General features: G+C 44.3%; 1 long non-coding RNA gene across 1 annotated transcript in view; it reads left to right on the forward strand.

The window, feature by feature from the left end:
- The first annotated feature begins 4,097 nt into the window (after window positions 1-4,097).
- LOC137219772 (uncharacterized) overlaps window positions 4,098-23,410 on the forward strand; it is a 48,943-nt gene continuing 29,630 nt past the window's right edge. The window contains exons 1-3 of the long non-coding RNA XR_010941237.1: window positions 4,098-4,307; window positions 16,426-16,589; window positions 20,916-21,131. This is a non-coding gene — a long non-coding RNA (uncharacterized lncRNA). The remainder of the gene's footprint in view (window positions 4,308-16,425; window positions 16,590-20,915; window positions 21,132-23,410) is intronic.

The following is a 23,410-nucleotide window of genomic DNA, read 5'->3' on the forward strand; positions in this document are numbered from 1 at the left end:
CAAAAAGAAAAGGTCAGCTATAACTGGCTACTGGGATGAACCTTCCACTTAGAGATAGAAACTCTCATCCGTCCTTCGGCTGAAAAAAGGTCTTGTTTGTTTCTGGATCAAGAGACCTTTCAGACACACATTGGAAGCCATAAGCTTTTGTTTTTTCACATAAGCTTCAAAACTGAGTGAAGGAAAATTATTACAACCCATGAAGATATAGATCATTTCATGGAATTAAAAGAAGCATCAAGGGCTTCCCTGGTGGCACAGTGGTTGAGAGTCCACCTGCTGATGCAGAGGACACGGGTTCGTGCCCCGGTCCGGGAAGATCCCACATGCCGCAGAGCGGCTGGGCCCGTGAGCCATGGCCGCTGAGCCTGCGCGTCCGGAGCCTGTGCTCCGCAACGGAAGAGGCCACAACAGTGAGAGGCCCGCGTACCGCAAAAAAAAAAAAAAAAAAAAAAAAGCAGCATCAATTAAAGACAAACCCCAGTGTTTCAGATGCTGGGAAGAGGATGAGAGTAGTGCAGTCCATGCAAGGCCAGGCATGTGAGTGAACCGTGGCAACCAGAAGCAGGGGCAGAAAAGAGCTGAGAATAGAATGCAAAGAATCCAGCTCTCCAGGTAGCCCGGCTTAGCTGCAGGCTGGGGTTTCTTCATTCATTTATTCATGTGTTCATTCTCCGAGGATCTGCAATATGCTTGATGTGAGAGGTACAGACCTCAATAAGGCAAGGTCTCTGAAATTGAGGCATTCCCAGCAAGAAGGTGTTGCTGCAGAGAAGTCTTGTGAGAAACAGGGAGAGAGCTGCCCAGAAGGTGAGTGTACACATCTGCCCCAGGCTGGCCGAACACTCTGCTTATGTGCTTCTCCAGCTGCCAGCTAGAATGTGTCCCACAAAGGAGTCTGAATGTCCCAGGGCCTGCAATGACTCACCTGGATGCAAGAGCAGACAGTTACCTTTGCAAGCAAGCAGATTTGGGGTTCTTAAGTCATTATTACTTGAGAAACAGGCCACTGGATCTTTGAGGCAGGGTCCCCCAACATATTAAGGAATCTAGAGGTCGTGACCCCTTGCCAAGGTGGAAAGCAGACACCATCGTGGACTTCTAAGGCCCAGGCAGAATTAGATATTTTCTCTTCTGGGCTCTCACAGCCCTGGGCCCACAGCTCTTTTCAGCATTTCTTACAGTGCATGGTAGCCATCCTGACTGCACCAAGAGCTCCACCAGAGAAGGTGCAGTAGGGTGCAGTGGTTAGGCATCTGATCTAGGTGGCAGAAAGATCTAGGTTCACACCCTGATTGGGTCCCTTAAAGACTGTGTGCTTTTGCTGGGACAGTGCAATTAGATGACATCTGTAAACGTTTGGACCTATAGTATAACCAATATTTGGTAGCTATTATTATTTTAATATTATTTAATATATACAAATACTATATTAATGTGCATAATATATAATGATATATTATATATTATTTATGACAAGATAATATTATAGTAATATATTAATATTAATAACACATACAAATAATAATAGTTGTATCCATCAGAATTCAGGGCATGAAATAGACATTGCTTTATTTGTATTAAATAGGATTTAATTTAATGATTGGAAATGGAGTTTATAAAGGAATAATGTGCTTGCAAAGTTAGTAGAAGGGTTGAAGGAGCCGATTCTAGGCCGGGGCTCCAGAAACAGCTTCTAAAACAACACAGAAATGACCAGTCAGGGGAGTTACCACCTCTGGGGCACCTCGGGAGCTGTGCTAGAATCCTGAAGCTACCTCTGCTACAGTCCCTGCCTCTCAATGCCCAAGAAGCTGGAAAATGGACTCCAGAGCACCACTGCAGAAAACCCTCACATTTCCACAACTTTGGTTGCCAGCAAAAACGGCTAAAAGAGGGTCAACCTAAATAAATCTCAGAGACAATAATCAAGCAAAAAGCTTGATTATTTAGGATCAAGGAATTGCAATTCGGGCACACAGATTTCGGTAACAACCCAGTGTCCCTAGTAGGGACACTGAGTAAAGTTCAGGGGCTTTTAAAGGCAAAGAAGGGCAGAAGATCTAAATAGACATTTCTCCAAAGAAGACATACAGGTGGCCAAAAGGCACATGAAAAGATGCTCAACATCGCTAATTATTAGTAATGCAAATCAAAACTACAGTGAGGTATCACCTCACTCCAGTGAGAATGGCCATCATCAAAAAGTCTACAAATAATAAATGCTGGAGAGGGTGTGGTGAAAAAGGAACCCTCCTACACTGTTGGTGGGAATATAAATTGGTATAGCCACTATGGAGAACAGTATGGAGAACAGAATAGAATAGAATAGAACAGAACAGCCAAGACATAGAAGCAATCTAAATGTCCATTGACAGATGAAAGGATAAAGAAGATGTGTGGGGTGTGTGTGTGTGTGTGTGTGTGTGTGTGTGTGTACACATATATATGCAATGGATTATTATTCAGCCATAAAAAAAGAATGAAATAATGCCATTTGCAGCAACATGGAATGACCTAGAGATTATCATACTAAGTGAAGTAAGCCAGACAAAGACAGATATCACATGATATTGCTTATATGTGGAATCTAAAAAAAAAAGATACAAATGAACTTATATATGAAACAGAACTAGAACAACAGACATAGAAAACAAACTTATGGTTACCAAAGGGGAAAGGGAGAGGGGTGATAAATTAGGAGTTTGGGATTAACATATACACATTAAAATAGATAACCAACAAGGGCCTTCTGTATAGCACCAGGAACTATACTCAGTATTTTATAATAATCTATAAGGGAAAAGAATGTAAAAAAGATATATATTTATATATGTATTTATATATATATATATATATATATAACAGAATCACTGTGTGTACACTTGAAACTAACACAATATTGTAAATCAACTATACTTCAATAAAAAAATTTTTTTAAAGAAACAAGTATTAGAAGCTGGATATTCATTCAAAGCAAAAAATAAATAAAAACAAAGGCAAAGTTGGGAGGTCTGTATTACAAAGTCTTAATTGGAGTTGGAGGTGGAAGCTAGTCTTGGCTAATCATGATTTCATGCTAAGGCTATCACTAGAGGAAGGTAGAAGTTTGTTACTATGACAGTTTTCAGGTGTTCTTATAGAGTCCTTGGAATTTTCGTGGTTTCAGTTCAAACCTTCATGGTTCCACCCAGTGAGGACATCCGTAAGGTTCACCTCCTTAATAACCTCCCAGCTCCATTTTAAGACCCCTTGACATAAGTGACTCCATTTTATTTCACATATCACAAAAGGGAGCAGATTATGCCTTGCACTTCTTATGCTGAGTGCGTCTACATGATGGAAGGCAGTTTGCATCTAGAACTCTGACTGCAAAGACATCCAGAAAACATGGTGCTTGGCTTCCCAACATCTCCCTCTACCTGGGAGGCTGGAATGAAGGTCTGTGAGCCAGTCCACACAAGAGCTAACGTGTGGACTATTGCATTCCAGGCACTCTTCTATGTACTTCATGCCAGGTTAACCTCACAGCCATCCAGTGAGGTATGTACTTATTTCACAAATAAGGCAGCAGAGCCTTAAGGAAGTTGCTTTGTCAAAGGTCACAGATTAAGAGGTGAGGATGGGAGGTAAACAGGTTCTATATTATTCTGGAGCCCTCGCTCTTAACTACCATATTATTCTATCCATCACTGTATCTTGCATGCCTAACCCAGCATGTGGCCACACCTACTCAATGAACATTAGAGGAATTAATTATCAGGGATTTAAACAGAGAATTAAACCTAGATACTGTGGCCTCAGTCGTCTTCACCTTCTGGGTCTGATCCAGGTCAGGAAGGCAGAAGGCCGACAATGATGAGAGAGACACAAAAGAGGTGCCCATGTGGTGGAGGGAGTTGGAGCTGTGTGTGCAAGTCCCACAGAGAACTGAAACCAGAATATAGGGGAAAAGCCATTTGGTGGATTTGAGTGCTTCTAGGATCAGAGGATGTCGAGATGGAAGGGCCTAATAACAATGACTGACTGATTCACCCAAGAGATTTTTATTTTTGCCTTTTTTTTTTCTTTTAATAGAGAATGAAAGTATGATCTTAGAGGAAAAACAGACCCCCAGGAATTCAAGCATCCTGGTGCCTGTGGTAATTGCTTCCTGAGGGTCCTGACTCTGCTGATAACTGCAGACTCCTGTCCTCTGCAGAAGCAGTTGGCATATCACACACCCAGGCACACGTCTGTGCAGGCTTATAAACACCTGCAGTAGGACATGCTTTCTCCACTCTGTCCGGACACAAACCGCAGTCCATGTGAGTACCAGGAAGTCTCTGTATCTGTATTCTGGCACAGATGCTGAGGTCTGAGAGAAGGGCCCAGGACCAAGACCTGTGGGACTGAAGTCCCCGTATAGGAGTGATCACACACACAGGCACAGAAACACAAACATACACACACGGAGGGACACAAACATACACACCACATATCACACACAGAAACATACGCACCACAAATATACACACAGATGTACACACAGATGTACAAAACACAGACATACATACCACACACACCTCCACACACAGGGATTCACCACATACACACACAGACACATACACACTACAAACCACACATACAAACACACAGAGACACACATACACACCACACCCATCACAAAACCCTCCACACACTTCACCACACACAAACACAGAGACGTTCAGATACATACACACACCATGTACACACACACAGACACAAACACATATGCCACAAACATATACACACAAATACACATACCATACCACACACACGAACATATACCACATATACATACCGAGACACACACACACACAGCAGACACATACTATCACATATAATACATACATCCCAAACATACACACCCACAAACATACACAGTGAACACTTAATACCACATACATATACACAGGCATAAATTTTCTTCTCAATAAGTGCCTCACTATGGTTTAGCCATATTACAGAAGGTTTAAGGTAATATTTATGTGGACTGTGAGTGTGGGAGGTATGTATACAAAACAGTACCAGAAATAAGAAAAACAGCAAAAAAGGTAAATACACAAAGATGAAATCCAGTGATATGCATGCATGATATTTATAGGAACAGGAAGGCAACGTAAGCAATGCAAATAATTGATGTTTATTTAGTAACCTTTGGATCATTTTCTGCAAATGGATTTAGTTGAACAGTAAAATTTTTCCAGTAACTACTCTTTAGCCTGATACATTCACTATGTGGCCCCTGACTTCTTTCCACGGGGCAGGGTCTGCTCCACCTCTAGCTCACCTCCTTCCATTCTGAATGTGCCTGTTGTTAGGGGGACAGCCGCACAGAGCCCCTGCAATGTGTGGTTGACGACAGAGCTTACCACCCACTCCCTCTTGTCCTTCCTAGCTCCCTCCCTGCCCCAGTGTTCTTGCCTCAGAGTACATACAGGGAAGTGCAAGGGTTTGGTGCTGACCGTAGTGAGACACCGTCTTCTCCCAGAGCTACAATTTTTCTCTGTGTGCCTAGGGGGCGCTCAGGCCCAGGAATTGAAAATGTCAGACGTTCCCTTTAGCATTTCTAAGACCCAGTAGGGAAGGGCTGGAAATCAAGTTAAGGGACAGCTGATGAGAATGATGGCTGAGGGTTGTGGAGGAGGAAAGGGTGAGCTAGTTGTAAATAAACCTCCAAGACCCATTGTCTCATTGAAGTTCAAATCTAAAAGGAATCTTACAGACCATCAGGTCTAATCCCTACATTTCTCCAATGCAGAATCCAAGGCCAGAAGAGTGAGTGGCATGTTCAAAGTTAAACCTAATTAGAAGCAACTCTGTAATAACAAATGTAGAATTCCTCTCTGTTGGAGCAAATGGTTACCATTTTTTATCTTCCTGTTCCACAGTATTGTTTCATTATTCAGTGTATGAGCCAAGATATTATTCTGGATATGAGATTTTATTAGAGAAGCTAATTGATTAAATATACTTTATTTAAGACTTTGCATTTTATTAGATGAATGTCGAAGAATATTGTATAAAATGCACAAATCAGCTGCTTAATGCAAACATGTCCTGCTTTAATAGAGTTCAAAATACAAAAATCCAAAAGTAAGGTATGATTGCTTCATTACAAAATATATAATTTAGTGGGGTTTTTATTTTTTTTGATAGAAGTTTCCACTACATATTTTGACACTGAAGCTTTCCAGGGAAAAAGGGATGTAACTCAAGAAAAATGATGATGAATTTTTGTGTAGTTTTGGCATTCTATCCTGATAATTCTCAACTGTGTGTTTTTATTACATTTAACAAAACAAGAAGAAATGGGGAAGATGTATGGATTAGCAATGGGAACCAGAGGTCTAATCCTACACTGGCCTCTAATCCCAAGGCCTTACATGAGTCTCTGAACCTTTGTGAGCTCCAGGTCCCCTTACAAAAGAACAGGCTGGGACCAGACAAGCTCTATGGGTTCTAATTAGGTTGCAAAGAAGAGTGGGAGTATGGTCAGAAGTAAGAGTTAGACCACCTGGAGCTGGTTTATCTCCAGCCTTAACTCTCTGAGCAAGTGACTTACCTTATCCAGACTGCAGTTCTCTTTAGAGTATAAAATGTGTGCTATCCACCATGGAGGTCTATTTGAATGTTAAATGAGAATATACACACGAAGGGCTTAGACATTACCTGCCACATCATGGATGCCCAGTAATTTTAGTTTTATCCCCACCTCCAACTTTGCCATTCTGTCATTTGATAACCATATTAATTTTACAAAGAATTCATGGCATCTATCTGCCTTAGGGTAACATCTTAGGGATGCAGTAGTGGAGGACTTGACCTTGTGCTTCCACAAAATGCCTTTTGCTATCAGTGTGGGAGAGACGGAAGCCAGATGGATGGAGGAGGCCCTGCACCCACTCCCCTGCCGCCACTGCAGCTTTTTGGAGCAGATATTTGCCCCACTGTGGTTTGGCTTTATTTGTTTTGCCTTCTCTTCATTGAGTTTTGCTCATTTGCTTTTTACAGATGACTATTTTTTTGAGATTCATTTTTTCACCTGACCATTTTTTCACCTTCATTCGTGCTATTATTTCCTGATTAGGTCATTTCCCCAAACTCCCCTCTCTTTCATCTGGCTAATCCTCCAGGGCTCAGCTTTCCTCATGGAAATTTTTTTGAACCATCGCCACCCTGTTATTTGCTTTCATAGCACCCTGTGCCTCTGCTTCCTAACACTTACCACAATTACAGTTACATAATTTGTGTCGTATTAGTCTGTCTCCCTTACCAGGCAAAAGCTCCAAGAAAGCAGCAATCTTTCCTATTTTATTCACTGATCTGCCCCCAACAATATAATGCTTAGCACACAGTAAACGGTTCTGTGAATATGTGTTGAGTGACTGGGTGGATAAATGAATGAAAAATGAACGAATGAATGAATCCCCAAAGCCATTTGTAATGACTAGCTTATTAGTACAGTTCTGTCCCTTTTCTCCTTCCATATTTCATCTTCACTCTTTGCAGGATTCTTCACAGCTTCTCCTGCACTCTTAAGAAAGGAATTGATTTACAGCTGCCACAAAAAAATTCAACCAGAAGTGCTGACAGATCAAGACTTTAGAGAAACTTTATCTTGCTCACAATGAGCCTCACACATCCACAATAATCCCCTGTGTCCTTTAGTTGGGCACTTAAATCTACTTTGGGGTATCCATGGGATTATCTAAAGAAGCAGAAGGGCTAAAGGATTTTATTGATGACAGATCCCATTTTAGATTCCACCTTGACAATTTTTCTAGCCCAACAATTCGCTTCTAAAGATTCTATACACTCCACCTTGGGCCCTGGTTTTGTCTCTGGGATTTTCTACTCTCATCAGGTCCCCAGGTAATCAAATGAGCAGGTGAGCAGGTAGGAGCTCCACAAAAGGAAGAAAGGCATGTAAGTCAAATCAATATTTTCTCCTAATGACAACAGCCCTTAGAGCTAAGAGAACACTTGAGTCTTGGAAAGTGATGTCGAAGAGGGAGCAGAAAGGGAAGACAGAACAATGGGAATGGCTCACACCACTCTTCTTATTTATGTCTTTATGTTTCTCTCCTTAATGGAATAGCAACACACAGGAGTAGTTTTCCTCTCCAGGTCCAGTCTCACTGAAGATTAGGTTGAACAACCGCAGGCAGCTATGGAGGAAACATTTTCAACAATAATTTTCTGGAGCACTGCTATGTTTGTGTCAGCCCTCAAGCTTCCTGACAATATAGCTTTGTTCTCATTTCCTCCCCGATACCTGATCCAGCAGAGTGCCCCGCTCTCAACCTCCCAGAGGTAAATTGTCATTATGAGGGAAACAATAGGCCAAGCTGCGCTGTGGAGGGTATATATTCAAGGATGTCATGTTTAATTTCCCTGCTTCCATGAATAGTCTTCAAGATGAATAGCTTCAAGATTCCTGGGATTTCGTTTCTTTTTTGTTTGTTTCTTTAAATAGCATACAGGGTCCCCCACTGCAGCCTAAATGGTGCCCATCTCAGGGATTCAGACCTGCCTGTGTGTGTGTCACAGAAAGGTTGGCAAGAGTCACTTTGGAACGGATTTATGTGGCAGGAGTGGGAATGGGTATCTCAGACATTAGCCAATCTCGCCCTTGGCCCCAGGGAAAGAGAAGCTACAAGCTGAAGCTACAACAGCCAGTTTTCAACATTGGAGGAGATATAAAAAGCAGGATTCTGATGCTAGGGTAACTGAAAGTGGAAAGGAAGAGCATTCTGTTTGCTTCTGTGCTGAGGCTGCGGTGTTTTAGACATACTGAGGACTGAGGTCTTCTGAGACTGTAACAGCTCCTTGGTCTACACAGCTTTGGGGACACGGGGTAAGGGCCGGGGGTGGGGGCGGGCAGACAGCAACACCTGCACAGGTATCAGTACTGTCATGGAGGGCACTGGCAGCTGTGGTGCTGAAGGGTCCTCAAGTGGCTTCTCAGGCATTGAACCTGAAGAGTCCATGGGAGAAGAGGAAGCGCACGGCAGATAGGATGTGGGAGCACATGAGCACGTATGCCTGAGCAGTCTGCTGCAAGAGGCCTTATTGACCGTGGAGGAGACAGACTCTTTGAGCCATCGTTTCATTATGCAGTGAGCCAGCGGGGCTTCAGGGTAGAATGAACTTTCACCAGGTTTCTGGTCAAGCTCCATCCCCCACCCAGTGCAGTCCATGATGTCCTGGGATCCAGTCATACACAAAGCGTTCTCTTGGGCCTGTCTATTTACATTCTTAGACTCCTGCCTAATCTCCCTAGAAGAAGAGTCAGTCTGAAGAATATCTACTTCTAGCGCCCAAAACTCTCATGAGAAAGTCTGCTCTAAAAGAAGGGCCAGACACTAATGGCTAGAACACACAGGGTGAGATGAAACCAACAACATGAAACTCAGTAGAGTTTGGGAAAGTCTCCAGAGATTAAAAAAAAAATCTCTGATAAAAGCATCATTGAGGGATTAAGGGTCAAGTGTTGTGATGAAGGCAGATGGGGTGTTATCTACCCAGTGGTCCCACAGCAAGTTGTAAGAGTTCTCACAACCACCCCATGTCTTTCTAAAGAGAGGGATTGTCAGCAGCAGGGCATAGTTATGTCACTGATCAAGTTCCACAAGGCTGGGATGACCTGATGGTCATGCGCCCATGGCCATTCACTGCTCTGAGCTAATCCAAGGAGACAGCTCATGGCTTGGGAGAGGTACAGACTTATGGATCTTTTACCTCTGACCTCCAGCCCTGATCCTGAACAACTGAGATCTTGTCCTCTATGCAGTTCTTTTGGTCAAAGATACCTTGAGCAGTAGCAGGCAGATAGAATGGCTTTCTGGAGGAAAAAGTCCCCAACAGTTAGAGAAAGAAATTTTCAACTGCCAGACTAAGGGATCCAAAAGATGTGGGAGAAGCCCCAGAACAAGGATAATGATACTTTTCTTCTCCTGTTTGGGGGAAAAAAAGTGAACCTCTGGATGGTTAACAAATCCCTCACATTTATTTAGTTTTCAATCCAGTTTTTTAAATTTGTCCCCACTCCTATTCCTCTATGAAGTCTTTTATCTTCCAATTTTTTAAATTAATTAATTAATTTTTATGGCTGCGCGGCGTGCGGGATCTTAGTTCCCCAACCAGGGGTGGAACCCGCACCCCCTGCAGTGGAAACCCAGAGTTCTAACCACTGGACCGCCAGGGAAGTCCTTTCATCTTCCAATTAAAATGGAATTGTAGCAGCCTGCTCTGAGCACTGGGGGTACTTATGTGTACTTTTATAATGCTTTACTATGTCTATCTTCTCCACCAAAGTGGAAGCTTCTGTGTTACTGTCTCAAAGAGTTTAGCCATTAGAAAAAGAGCAGTCAGTGGGTTGTAAGGACAAGTAATTCATGAAACTTTCCTGGGGATGAGTAGACAAGTCTTCCTCACTGTCCTGCCCCTTCCTTTCTACCCTCTGCCCTTTGGCCAATGTTGACACCCATCCTATGGTCCAGAGAGTGGTACTCACTGAGATTGTGCAGGAGGAGGGACTTTGCTGAACAAGAGATATGCATGACAAAGCCTCAAGTGAACTATCTAGAAAGAAGCATGCAGGGGAAGAAAACCCAATGAATACTACCAGGAAGTTGTTTGGCATTTCTCAGATTTGAAAGGGATGGGATAGCGTTTTAGAACTATAAGACTTTATAACCAGCCAGCTCTATGTTTCACTCTACGTGACTTAGCCTTTTTCCAGAGGCTGCCCTGTCTCCTTTAGTACATCTACTACTCGAGCGGGGACCAGCAGTTCATGTCCTTACCTATTTATTCAAGGTTAACAAATTGGTCTGTATCACTGTCATTAACACCATCTTCTCCATAACCACCACTGTCATCACCATCACCCACACGTGTCTAGTGCCTCATAGTTTACAAAGTGTCTTCATATTCACTCTCATTCCATGCTAATAACAACCCTCTAAGGACATTCTGCAGTTGGGATCATGAGTACTGAAGTCACTGGCTTTTCCTTAGGCCTTGAAGCGGGGATTTTCATGGTATAAGAGTGTAGACAGTGTAATAAAACGTACTGTTGTATAACGTGGGAAGGAAGGATCCTTTAGATAACTGTATCGTTGAGGCCATTTCGCTGGGGTCACCTATTTGGCACTTCTTCTGGTTTTTTGCTACAGAAATAATGATGCCAACCAAAATAAAAATAAGGCCGTTGGTCATGAAGATTATAATAAAAAGAGTAATTTCCCAAACAAGACTAAGACCCACTGGGTCAAGTTACATGTGGAGTGATAATAATGTAATAATAAAATAACAACTACCTTTCAAGTTATTAAAATAATCATTATTATCTCCATTTTACAGATGAAAAAGGATCTCAGGTAAATAGCTCGCTAAGTCGGTATCAAAAACAGACAAAGATCCAAGTCACCTAGCTCCTGGACTAACGCTCATCCCTCTACTGGGCTGCCAACATGTAGTTCTGCACTGGCGGGGTGGGCTTTCTCAAAAGCCCTCTGGGAGGGCTTTCTGAGGGCCCTCTGGGAGCCCTCTGGGAGACTTCTTTTTCTGATTGGCACATCCAGTAGGAATTTGCTTGCCCATTTACAGAACCCAAATCGAAGACATTGTAAAACAATAACCTTACTTTTTATTGTCTAATTATTAGCAAACAAATTGGTATTAATACATGAAATGTGGATTTAATATCATGGTGTGTTTCAAAAGGTTCACAGGATCTTTGTGGAATATAGAGGCTCATGAGTTGTCATTTTAAAATCGGCTTCGGTTTACTGGTTTCTGTAGATCTCTTTTCAATGGTTCTTTTAGGCCTCCCTCTCTCCACCCCACCCCCTGCCAAAGGTATATTCTTCTGTGGGGATAGAAATCACCTGGTGCTAGGTTAGGTCAAGGCCTTCTTTGGTGTTTACCTACCAGGCTGCCCCCTCCTCAGAGCAATTGCATCTCTGAGCCTCAGGGAATAGAGCCCACGTGTCTTTTAAAGGCACCACCCCACCAAGTATTTCTCATCTAAAGTAAAGGTTAAAGATAACAGTTTTACTTTATTTTAAATGTTATCACTATGTTCTCATCGTTATTCTTGCAGGTTGACAAGCCAGTTTAATTTTGTAAGAATGTGTGGCAACAAGGGCCTTCTCCTCTGGGTCCCTCGGTCCTTTTTGACTAGGTTTTCCTGGACTTGGGGGTATTTTGTGGTAGCTACAGAACCAGAAGTGGACAAGGGGCAAGGCTTCTGTAGGCCAGTCTTTCTTTCCACGATAAAAAATGGCAATTGTTGGTTAAATAAGTTTCTTGGAAAATCTCTGCCCAGTTTTTCATTCTCCTCTATCTGCTTGTGGACGAACTGCAATCTGAAATATTTAAGTTATATCACCAATCAAGTGTCTAATTGAAAAAAAATATCCTCCTTCCCCTGCCCAAAGCTTGACCAGGCTGCTATAAGTGCAAATTTAAGCATACTTCCTACATATCCCTAAGTATGTTTACATTAGATCTGTATTAGTCTTAGCTAATCCTGGTACAGAAAATCACACAACCCTGTTCAGGCTTCTGAGAAGTCTGTGCCAGGAGGGGCCCTAACCCAAAGCTGGGGATAGAGTTTCAGGAGCTATTTGTTTTTGACGTGTTCTCTATGTGTGCTATGTACTCTCTGCCATGCGGGACCAGCAACACCTTAAAAGGAGAGAGTGGGCCTCCTAAACCTCTGAGGGATCCTCTGAGTTTGAGGAGGGCCCCAAAGAGGAGCCAGGTCAGTCTTGGGACAAAGGGAGGCTCCCTCCAAAAGAATGGAGCTTATCTTTGGAAAATAACATTCCAACCTCTCTCTTATGAGGCTGGGTGAGACATCGGGGATCATTCCTGCTAGAATTATACTCCAGTACATTAGTCCATGTATATTCTAACCTCAGACCCCTTCTCTTGCCACAAAGTGAATGACCATGGGCACTGCTTAGAGCTCTGTTCATTGGGAGGACTTTCTCTTGCCCCTGCCTTTTTCAAGGCCAAGCCTGAGTGAGACTGTCCTGCAGCTGTCATCAACATTCAACCATTCAACTTTCACAGAAATACCAAGCCAATCCATTCATATGCAAGCTTGCGCTTTTTGATCCTCCTTCAGTTAGTTGTTAAGAATCACCCCGGGGCTTTCCTGGTGGCGCAGTGGCTGAGAGTCCGCCTGCAGATGCAGGGGACACGGGTTTGTGCCCCGGTCCGGGAAGATCCCACATGCCGCGGAGCAGCTGGGCCCGTGAGCCATGGCCGCTGAGCCTGCGCGTCCGGAGCCTGTGCTCCGCAACGGGAGAGGCCACAACAGTGAGAGGCCCACGTACCGAAAAAAAAAAAAAAAAAAAAAAATCACCCTTCACACCCCTGGGTGTGAGCTGAGGGAGAGGCGTGGATGCAACAGTGATGGGTGTGCGGTGCGGAGGAGCTCTGTTATGTAGCCTGCGTGTGCTCAATCCCAGATGAACCACTTCTCTTTTATGATGAATTATTCGGGGGCCCACTTGGCCTTATGACTCCATGGATATAACAGGATTCAGCTCAAGATGAATAGTCCTAGACTCATGGTCACTTGGTCTCACATGGTCAAGCATTTCTTCCAGGGCCCAGTACCACACCTGGAGTTGTTTTTTAGAAAGGCATATAATCATCTACTGCAAATTGCATGGCCTTGATCCATGTGACTCTCCTTCTAGGGCTTTCCACACATTCCAAATGGCACCTTTCCTTACCAAGGATGCCTCTAACACCACTGGGTCTGCTGGATCATATGGTCCAAGTGGCAGAAATGCTTGTATTGCTGCCTGGACCTGCCACTGGGCCTTTGTCTGCTCTGAGCCTCACTCAAATCTGGCATCCTTTCATGTCCTCCATTCCTAGGAGTGGAATATGCTGCCTCCGGAACCCCAAAAGGCCCCCTGGGTGTTGTGCTTCCTTTTTTATAGTAGGAGGTATGTGATGCAATAATTTATATTTTATTTTGAAAGGGATTTCCCAGCACACTCCTAACTACTAGACCTCCAAAAATTGTACAGAAGTGACAGGCACCTGAATCTACATAGGGTTTATTTTCTACTCTCTAAGTGCACGTGTGCTAGCCATCTGTTGCTCCTCCAGCCTGATTAACATAATATCATCAATATAATGGATCGATACTATAGAATGTCCAGACAGTAGAGCTGTCTTTGGACTTTGTTAGGACAGAAGTCAGGAGAGTTAACATAGCCCTGGAGCAACATGAAAACTGCTTCCGATCCTCTTTTTTAAATGGGATTAAAAAGAATGCATTTACCAAATCAATGACGATATACCATGAACCTGAGGCTATATTAGCCTGTTCTAGCAAAAATACCTAATCTGGAACAGCAGCTGTACTGTAATCAGGCTACTCCTTATTTGAGTTTGTAATAATCTGCAGTCATCCTCCAGGATTCATCTAGTTTTTGCAGTGGCCAGACTGCTGACTCACATGGAGATATTCTAGGAACCACTGCTCCTGAATCCTTTGGACACTTAAGGATGACACTTATCTCTGCCATCCCCCCTGGGATGCAATAGTGGTTTTTAAAATTTTATTTACTATCTCGGGAAGAGGCAGTTTCATATACTTCCACTTGGCCTTCTCCACTATAATAACTCTTACCCCATAAGCTAAGGACCCAATGTGGGAGTTGGACCAAGTATGTCAATCCTAATTTTACACTTAAGGGTTAAGGAAGTGACAACAGGTGGGTCTGCACACTCAGGGGGCCTACTCTAAGCAGAACTTTGGCTAGGACTGTATTGAATATCTGACCTCAGGTGCCCTCCAGAAGGGCCACAATTATACTGCAGGTCTCTGCATAGCAATGTCAATTCAGACCCTGTGCCCAGGACACAGTTACTCAAATAAATAGCTATAGATCCTTTTGGAAAAGGACTAGAGAAATACCCTGTTCACTTGTCATGGTGTTGCAGGGTCCTCCAGATTGTTGCCTGGAGACCCAGCCACCTCATCAGACAGTGTGTTCCAGGTCTGAAAACTGGATCCTATCTAGGGGCTGTGCATGGAGTGGTGACTTAGTATTGGGATGACCACCCTCCTCTCATACACAATCTGCCAATCACCCATGCTAGATTTTTTCTGCTAATACCGTCTGAGTAATATCCTTGTCAACTTCCCATCTCTTTTCTCCTAGGAACCCCATGTTCTGTTAACTGTTGCCATAACTCTCTGTGGATCAGGCCTCCTTGGCTGCCACTCTGACCTCATCAGTCTTTTTAATAATTACAAACTTTTAACTTTGGCAGTTAAATGCTGTCTCCTGACCTTTATTATTTCAATGTCCCATCAACCCTACTGCTATGAGCAAGCCAAGGTCTGTAACAGTTTCTGCTACCATCAGCCCCTGGCCTTCAGAGGAGGGCCACTGTTTAACTTTCCCCTAGCACATCCCAATGGCCTTGTGGAATGGTGTGTCCTTTGGGCATTCCTCTGGAATATAAGCATTCAGTGGATCATCCAGCCATACCTACTATACTCACTGTCACATGACCAGCCCCATAGCCTTTTTTTAAAAATATTTATTTATTTGTTTATATATTTTGGCTGTGCCAGGTCTTAGTTGGCACAGGGATGAGGGATCTTCACTGAGGCATGCAGGATCTTTTTTTTAGTTGCAGCATGTGGGCTTCTCAGTTGTGGCATGCATGCGGGATCTAGTTCCCTACCAGGGATTGAACCTGGGCCCCTTACATTGAGAGTGCGGAGCTAAACCCACTGGACCACCAGGGAAGTCCCCCCACCACCATAGCGTTTTGATCCCTTCCTCTACTATCTGCCACTACAATTCTAGCATTTCAGTTTCTCTCAATGTGTACCATCACTTTTTCTTTATGCTTCTAGGAGCCATCCGAGTAGCAAGTTCACACTATCTCCTGGGTTCCTTGCCAGGGTGTTCAGTCTTGTATCTCAGGAGGCTTCCCTCAATCCTATAAACCCTTCCCTATCTGTATGTTTCAGCTCCCTTGATCAAACACCCACAGAACTTAATTATACGTATGGTCCTTTGGCTTCTACCAGTATCTTCTGTTCAGTTTTTCCAATTCCTTTGAGGCATAGGCTATCTCCTTCCTCATCAGGCCTGGTACATTTCCAGCTGTGCTATCCTGTGACTCAAACCTAGAGGCCATGAGGGAGGTAGGGATGGGTCCTGTGGAGGGACGATCCACCATGTCCCCACATGCACTGTGCTAGGGTCTCAGGTTTTTCCAACCAGTGCCCTGAACTTGGCATAGCAGATCTGCCTCGGTTGGGCATTTAACTGTCTTTGAAGTTCAGGCACTCTTAAGTCATGGGCTTGGTCCTTGTCTTTCTCCATTCTTCCTCTGCAGGGCAACCAAAGAGGCCCTCTGGCTTCCACACCTGGCTTTCAACTGCCTGTGACTCTTTGTCCGATCTTCATCTTCATGCAGAGCACCAGTGGCACTTAGTAATAACCATCCGACAACATCATCCTTCCCTCCACACACTGCAAACACCTGGAGTATCTACACAGGTTAGTGCATCCCCTGCCACCAATACACCTTCCCAATTCACAGAAGTTAAAGTTTGAACAAGTGAATAACCACCTCATGCAGGGGGGCTGTCTGTGTTTCACTCACCACCAGTGACAAGTTTGCCAACCAGGCAGTGAAGGTCCAGCCAGTGAAATCTCATTTCACACCCTTGCCTTTTTGGCATCCATACTCAAAGGTTGGGTTCTTTGGACGTTGTTAAGATGGAGTTTAGGGTGCAGATATTTTGGGGGGTTCAACACCTGTGAGAGGATGGGAGGAAGAAGCAGAGCTGGGCGGAGGAAGCAGTCAACCTGCAACGTAGATCTGACAGAACCTGGGCTGACCTGGGCAGGGAGATCTGGGGTGAGCGTTGCCCACTGTGGTCATCGTGCAGGGGACTGAAGTGCTGGGCTTTTCTACCCCTCCTCACTCAGTCACCCCTGAGAAGGGCGTGCCTCAGGTGAGGTGGATCTTGGCCGCTGAGGCCACTCTGAAGGAGCTGACAGTGAGAGGCTGTCTGCTGGTCAGTCACGTGCCCCTTGGCTGTGTCCTTCCTTGGCTGGAGAGATGTGCTCCAACATCCACTGCTCCTCCTCACTGTAAAGTGGGGATGGTAGAGCTGGGCCAATTTACTCATGTGATCATAAGGACCAGATAAGGCAGGTGAAAGTATTACACAATGCCAACATTTTTATGGGAATATTGTTACTTTGGATGTTACTTAGAAATATATTGGCCATAGGTAGGGACTTGAAATTTTATTTGGACCTTTTTTTAAAAAATTTTATTTTATATTAGAGTATAGTTGATTAACAATGTTGTGTCAGTTTCAGGTGTACAGCAAAGTGATTCAGTTATACATATACATGTATCTATTCTTTTTCAAAATTTTTTCCCATTTAGGTTATTACAGAGTATTGAGCAGCTTCCCTGTGCTATACAGTAGGTCCTTGTTGGTTATGTATTTTAAACATAGCAGGGCGTACATGTCAATTCCAAACTCTCTCACTTATTCTGACCTTTTTATGATGATGGTGTTACTTATAAGAAGATTTTACCTTAAAACACCAAAAAAAGCAACTTTTAATTATAATCCTAGGGATATGGGGGGTGAGGGGATGAGATGAATTGGGAGGTTGGGATTGACATATATACACTAATATGTATAAAATAGATAACTAATAAGAACCTGCTGTATAGCACAGGGAACTCTCCTTCACTTTGCTGTACAGTAGAAACTAACACAACATTGTAAAACAACTATACTCCAATTTAAAAAAAATAAATAACCCTAGGGCTAATAGATGCTAATTAGAAAATATCTGGTCTGGGACTTCCCTGGTGACACAGTAGTCAAGAATCCACCTGGCCAGTGCAGGAGACATGTGTTCTATCCCTGATCTGGGAAGATCCCACATGCCGCGGAGCAACTAAGCCCGTGCGCCACAACTACTGAGCCTGCGCTCTAGAGCCTGCGAGCCACAACTACTGAAGCCCACACGCCTAGAGCCCGTGCTCCGCAACAAGAGAAGCCACAGCAAGGAGAAGGCTGCACACCACAACGAAGAGTAGACCCTGCTCGCCATAACTGGAGAAAGCCCGCCTGCAGTAGTGAAGACCTAACACAGACAAAAATAAATAAAATTCAAAAAGACAAAAGAAAATATCTGGTCAGCCTGGGAAAAAATCTACGTGGCCAAAGTTTCTTGTGTGTTTTTATGTTCTGGGTGGTGTTGATGGCGGTAGGGAGAGTTGCTACTTAGTATTTTCCCCAGGAGAGGTAGTGATAAAATCCCTGCATTCCCACCCCTGCCCAGCTGAAGTTGAGCAGCCCCTCTCATCTTAAATAAATTTTCCAGGCTTTGGAAAAAGGTCTTTTGAATACACCTTTAATTTTATTGACTGTGTTATACATCTGTTAAAGAAATGCTCACCTTTAGAACTTGATTGTAAATTTAAAAAGAGTGGTCAGAATAGCTCAATCACCAAGTCAGCTATGGGCAGTGGGGAGCTGGGAGGAGAGCATCCATTTAAAAAAACCATATCTGAACTTAGAAAGACATATTAAGTGTTTTGAGCTTACGTAGCATCAATTGCATTTTATAAATCAGTTATGTGATACCTTCCATCCAGATTAGGAGCAGAGTAGGAACCCTCTCACCCCGGCCACAACCAGGCTGGGGGGCCTTATCAACATGGCCAGATGATAATCTTCACCTGATCATAATGCTGGGACCCCAGTCCTGGTCTCCTGACTGGCAGGCCCTGTTCCAGGCTGTAATCCACCCAGCCTCTGACAATACCCAGCTCTGCTCTTCATGTTTTCAGCCTAGGGAGGAGTTCCTCTCCAGGCAAGAGAAGTAGCAGAGGGGGGTTTTAGCTAGGTTGGTGATGGTTGGTCCAGGGCCCATCTCTGATCCCTGGCCATATTTTGGCCTGCTTCTCTTTCTTCCTCCAAATTAGGTTGACCTGCCAACTTGCTTGAAGAAGTCATCCACTGGGTTCATTAGATGCTATCTCTAAGGAAGCCACTGTGCCTGGCCTGGTGGTTTTGGTGTATGTAAGACAGAGGCAAACCATCCTAGAATTTCCAGTGTCCCAAGGTGTGCACCAGAGGATCAGATGTGACCGAAAACAAGACAGGGTGTGGTAGTTGGGCATGTGCCTGGGTGGATTTGGATGGGTCAGAGCATTCAGCCTGGGGCCGGTCTTTCTGTGCTGGCTTTAACACAGTGCTTTCAGCAAACCCTGGTAGTGAAGCCTGGCCATTTCTAAGAATGGACCTTGCTGTATCAGGAGACAACACTTGCCAGAGATGTGGCAGAGAAAGCTTCTTTCTTTCTTTTCTTTCTTTCTTTTCTTTCTTTCTCTCTCTGTCTGTCTGTCTTGTTCTCGCTCGCTCTCTCTCTTTCTCCCTTTTTCTTAATAACAAGTGATGTAACTTTTAGAAGTCTGGGGCTTGAGGCCAGTGTCTTCATCCCAGAGCTCACAATTGTGTGTGATCAGTTAGCTAAATCATCCAGAAAAGCACAAGAGCCGTCACAGGGCCCCATCCCGAGTCTTCCACAGAAGTCAGCTCTGATCTATGACTCAGCCTGCTTGCCCTTCCTCTTGGAAGCAGCTCTCTTTTTCCTCAAGAAAACAGACCACTATGCCTCCCCTCTCACGTGACCGCCCCAGGACTCCATAGCAGCATCTTACCATGAGCCAGCACATTATAGTGCTTGCAGACAAAGCCTTGCTTTATGACTTTCACTGCTAGTTATAACTGCTGGGCTCCCTGGGTGCTTAGAACCGTTAGAATCAAAAGTATCTCAACATACAGCACCATGGCCGCAGGCTTGGCTGGAGTCTAACGGTCGTGCCCTGCGGTTATTTTGCCAGTTATGGGTGAACCTCAAACAGTTAAGAACTGCGACTCCGTTTCAGTTACCTCCCCAGTAACTCGGATGCTTCTCTTTACCTCATGAGTCTGCAGAAGAAGACGGGCAAGTGTTCAAGAACAGACTGTCTCATGAGATTTCCTGTACTTCCTGCTGCTGCTGCCCAGGCCACACATCCCCCAGAAAGTCTTTCTCATGATAGGTCAGCGCTTCTGCTGCCAGTTGTGGTAGAGGCCAGTTGTAAGGAGGGGCATGAAAAGGCAAAATAATGAGGAAGAAATGTACCCTCTACCTTTTTTCGGAGGGGGAGGGTACAGGGGAAGGAGGTGACGACTTGAAAAATTTACATGTAAGCTCATGTAAAGTTTGCAAGGAGGGCGTAGAGTGGGTTGGAAGAGGCCCAAGCCACTGTGGAATTAGCCACATGGGCGTGCAGCTCTCTCGATCAGACATCTTCGTGGTAGAGTATTGCAAGAACTAATACCCAGATTCTTTCCCTGCTTTCACCCAGCTCCTCCTTCATGAGCTCCTTGTACAGCTCATTGAGTACAATTATTCAAGAGGGAATCAGCAAGTTCAGGGCGACAGGGAACATTGACAGGATTGTGGTCATCACAGGCAGAAGGCCCCGATCACCTTGGAGGGAGAAGATGCTTGTAATGTCAGTGGTGTATCCCCATGCCCAGAACAGTGCCTGGCACCTAATCAGCGCTCAAGAAATATTTATGGAGGAAGTGAATGGAGGCAAATTTGACTCAGGTTAGCATTAGTTTTAGAGAAAGATAGTTATTTTAAAGCAAAACAGATATGCTACTTTATTGCCTGTAGAATGATCTCAGGCCTTTGTCTTTGTCCCCTATCCTGGAGAGAATCTGTAAGTGACTCTTCCCTGCCCCACCCCCCATCATACACCCACTCTGAGTGCTTACCTTTTTTTTTTAGATGATCGTTTAACAGGGAAGAACATGGTAGTTACCACAACGTGACGAGATCCCTGGCCTGCGTATCTTCTCAAAACCTCAAGTCTGGTTTAGCCAAGAGCTAGAGATGACCAGGGGACAGTGGTCAGCCTGGGATGGCTCTGCCACACCTGGAATCACCGCTGAGTGAAGGGCCTGTGGAGACCACAACACTCTGAGAAGTCCACAGCAATTCCAGGTAACTTTTGAGGGAAATTCCTGACATTCCCAGTTCTTTTTGTCCCTTTACTCCACAGAGTTCATGGAATTAATATACACTTTCTTGGAACTGACTGCTGTGGCCTCTTAGGTATCTGGGATCTGAAATACATTTCCTATTTTCATCGGGACCCATCTTATATCTCTTGAGGTGGCCTCAGGTAAAAATTCCTGGTGGCATCCCTCCCTCTCTTTCTTCTTTCCTTCTTAGAGAGGTGGCTAACAAATAGTAGTCCCTTCCAAACCCATAGCCTCACGCTAAAATCCAAGGAGCAGAAAGTCAAAGACAGGGGCGACAGCCTCTAAGTTCAGCTGGATAGATAAAAATCCATCCCGTTCTGAAGACTCCGTGAAGGAGATGTTGCTACCCCCTCCCTCCACCATTGTTTTTGTGTGTATGCACTGTCCGCCCATCTTCATCCAAAACAAGACAGGAAGTGACTCACCCACAACATATCATAAACCAGAACTAGCTACAATAAGAAGTATTAGAAAGAAAAAGGACACACAAGAGTTGGGCACGAGATGGTGCCGTGAATGAAGTTAATACGCAACTCAGGCTCCGAGGCACTCACCAAAGGTCACAAATCTGGCCCAAAGCTGTTGAACAGGAGATGAGAACAGGAAGTGGGTTAAGATATCCGTTCATGGGACCCAGAGATACACACGGCAGAGCAGCCCAGGTGTGTTTCTCAGCTCCGGCAACTTCCTCTTCACCTAGGAAGCCCAATGCCCAGGTCCTTCTGGGCCTTCAATCTCAGCAGCTCCCAACCCCCTGCTTCCTCACCACACGTCAGCCACCCCGGTCTCCTTTTTGTTCCTTGAACACACCAAGGTCATTCCTGACTCGAGAACTTTGCACCTGTTTTTCCTCTTTCCTCAGATCTTCACACATCTGACTTGTTCTCGTCATTTAGGCCTCAGCCTAAAGTCCCATCCTCGGAGAAATGATTTCTAACTGCCCGCTTGAAAGCGGCTCCTCTTCCCCTAAGCCCAATGTGAGATTGCTTCACCCTGCTTGTTTTTTTCTCATAGCCCCTAATCACTACATGAAAAATTTTAACTCACTTATTTGATAATATGTTTACTGTGTGTCTCTCCCATTACAGAAAATCATGAGCACAAGACCTGGCCTGTACCTCTTAGGACAGAGTCTGGCACTTAGGAGGAGCCTCAGTGAATATTGGTTGAATAATTGAGCTTATACTAAAACTAGGAAAAGCTTTTTCTGAAGGATCCTCATAAAAGGGACACTGAGCAATATGATGGGCATATCCTTAGCAACATCCTTACAGCAGTCACTGCAAGGAGTCTCCACAGACTCTTATTTAGTGTCAGGTCAGCTTGGGGCAGGGGACACGGGGAACTTACCATGAATAGTTTTATCTGCACTTGCGTCCAGTTCCCCTTTCTGTCTGACAGCATTCTTGCTTGCTGCAACCAAAGGCCATTATGCCATCCTCAATAGATTCAGATAAAAATTTGCCATACAAAAATTCCACTGCCTCAGAAAAAAAGAAAATCATTTTTATAGATGTGAAAAATTCCACTGGGCTTCCCTGGTGGCGCAGTTGTTGAGAGTCCGCATGCCGATGCAGGGGACACGGGTTCGTGCCCCGGGTCCGGGAGGATCCCACATGCTGCAGAGCGGCTGGGCCCATGAGCCATGGCCGCTGAGCCTGTGCATCTGGAGCCTGTGCTCTGCAACGGGAGAGGCCACAACAGTGAGAGGCCCCCGTACCACAAAAAAAAAAAAAAAAAATCCCACCAATTTGCATTATTTGGAAGGAAACTCTGTGAATTAATAAAAAGGTGGTATTTTGGAATATATTTGGTTTTGTTGCTGCTGGGTTTTTTTTGTTTGTTTGTTTGTTTTTTGCCACACCATGGCATGCAGGATCTTAGTTCCCCAACCATGATCGAGCCCATGCCCCCTGCAGTGGAAGCACGGAGTCTTAACCACTGGACCGCCAGGGAAGTCCCTGGAATATATTTGAAATAAATTATTTATTATGATTGAATAGACACATTGGCACAGTTGCTAATACAAAGGGCTAGACACCTTTACGAGCTCCATTTTACAGAAAGTTATAAAAAGCAAAGCTTGAATTTGCCACGAGCTGGCAACTATTTACACAGAATTTACGTTGTACTAGGTATCATAAATACCCTGGTGATGATTTAAAGTATACAGGAGGACGTGCATAGACTATATGCAAATACTACCCCGTGTTATGTAAGGGACTTGAGCATCCTTGG

Source organism: Pseudorca crassidens, chromosome 2 (assembly GCF_039906515.1).
Source record: "Pseudorca crassidens isolate mPseCra1 chromosome 2, mPseCra1.hap1, whole genome shotgun sequence".
Taxonomy (NCBI): Eukaryota; Metazoa; Chordata; class Mammalia; order Artiodactyla; family Delphinidae; genus Pseudorca; species Pseudorca crassidens.